The 2,165-nt window shown below is 43.5% G+C and overlaps 1 pseudogene; it reads left to right on the forward strand.

Moving 5' to 3' along the window:
• The window catches only part of LOC103591741, a 1,636-nt pseudogene extending 883 nt beyond the window's left edge, over positions 1 to 753 (forward strand).
• The last annotated feature ends 1,412 nt before the right edge of the window (positions 754 to 2,165 follow it).

Below are 2,165 nucleotides of genomic sequence, written 5' to 3' on the forward strand. Positions count from 1 at the left end.
TTGTTCTTAGCAAACATTTTCTTTCCCTACAGCAATTTCCTTAGTATGTTTACATAACAATAGAGTAACTTTAGGTTAACCTGCTCCAAGGACTTCTACCCTATAAGCCAGCAATTTTGCTGTGTTACAATTCTATATCTACAACAGAGACTTTAGCCTGGGGAAAGTTTCCTGTCTTTGCAAGGTTAACATTTCTATATGTAATTTTTAAAAGTTAGGTTAAACCTGAAACTACAAGGCTTTGGAAACTAGGCCCTGTGAAATACATTTGCTTTATAAATGTTAGTATACTCCACCACCTTTATCCCAACATTATCGTGGAGCAAGAAGAGAGGAGGAGGTGGTCCTTCTGGGATTACACTGGGCAGGAGATAACCCTTGTGACTGTCCTGAACACTACTTGCAAGAAGTGTGGCTGTAAAGGCCACTTTGCAGAACATTGTTTCATGCAACAAGGTGGGACCAAATACTCTCAGATACTTGATGAGGAAGAAGAGAAGGAAGAGGCAAAGTCAGCAGAGTTTGAGAAGCCTGACCCCACAAGGAATTCTTCTAGAAAAAGAGAGAAGGAAAAGAAGAAAAAAACACAGAGATGGGAAGTCATCTGACTCTGACAGCTTAGACTCTGAGAGTGATATAGGCAAGAGGGCAAGGCATACATCAAAAGACAGCAAGGCAGCAAAGAAGAAGAAAAAGAGGACATACAAGAAGCAGCACAGGAGTGAGAGTAGAAAGAGTAGAGGGGGTGGTTGAGAGTAAGGAACCAGGAGGCTTGTGCCTCAAAGTCCTGGCTCCTGGAAAGACTCAGTAGTGAGAATATGGCCTCCCACCCCAATGACCTTGCTCCCACAGGATATAGCTTCCCCTCATGCAGCAGGCAGGTTTGGGAGTTAGAGGTCAAAAGCAGCTGCTTGATTGAGTTGTTTCCTTATACTCCTGGTCTTTCTGAAAGTGACCCCTGCAGCTCACCCATTCACTCAACTTCCTTCATTCAGCAGGTGGTCCTATCACCCTCTCCAGCTGCCACTGCCAGAGTAAGATTCCCATACAGGAGTCCAGGCTAAAGCCTACTTACTGTACCGACTGCTGTGGAGATGAATCTGGCTATAGTTGGAGAACAGAGTGATTGGCACCTTCCTGCTGGTCTGTCCTGGGCCAGCTGGGTGATCTTTGCTGCGTCTGTCCCCGGGGGCAGAGGGAGACTGGCAGCAGGAGGGAGGACAGGGTATGAAGTGGTGCTCACTTTTTCCACTCCTGTAACATGGTTCTGTGCTAGAAGTGACAGCCAGTGGCCACAGCCAGAAAAGATCATTTACAGTGTGACTTATATTGTGTATGACATTCTGGCAGACCACTGAACTGGACAGGTGAAGCCAAAATTATTGTTCTATTTTGTATTTACTACTATCTGAGTCAGTTGGTTCCACTTCAGGTCTCTGATTAAATTCCTGGCACTAAATGGAAATGTGTTTGGTTTAAAGTTTAAAACCAAACAAAACAGCTCTTGAGCACTCTTCTCTCTCGCCCTGGCCCACTCCATCTTCTCCAGAGTGTACTATTCCCTCTTTCTTTGCTAAATAAAACTGCCTTTACCTTTCAGAAACAAACAAACAAAAGCCAAACAAAAAACAAAACCGGGCCTGGTTGGTTAGCTCACTTTCTTAGAGCATGATGCTGACAACATCATGGTTCAGGGTTTGATCCCTATACTGGCCACACACACACACACACTCAAGACAATAACTAGAATTATGATTAAGTAAGCAGGGCTGCTGACAGCCCTAGTTTTCATATATCAAAGGAAACTCAATTTGGCCAATGTAATTTGTTTGTTGTTGTTGCTGGATGGCCAGTATGCGCCATTGTAATTCCAAAGGATCTTTTGTATAGAAGACCCACTCTTCCAGATAAATGCAGGTGGAGAGCCCATAACTCTTGAACATATAACTAGCTCGAATCCCAGGAGATAAACAATCATTACAAAGTCTAGAATTAAAGAATCCCATACTACTACTACTACTGCTGCTGCTGCTGCTACCACTAATGCTCATCAATAGAAAAATTTCCTAACCAATAGGAAAACTCCTAACAAACCAGGAAATTTTTCACACAGGCTAAAAAACCTTTGCTGGCACAGTGAGGCAACCATCCTCAAATTTGGAAAT

This window comes from Galeopterus variegatus, unplaced genomic scaffold (genome assembly GCF_000696425.1).
Source record: "Galeopterus variegatus unplaced genomic scaffold, G_variegatus-3.0.2 Scaffold1019, whole genome shotgun sequence".
NCBI classification, from domain to species: Eukaryota; Metazoa; Chordata; class Mammalia; order Dermoptera; family Cynocephalidae; genus Galeopterus; species Galeopterus variegatus.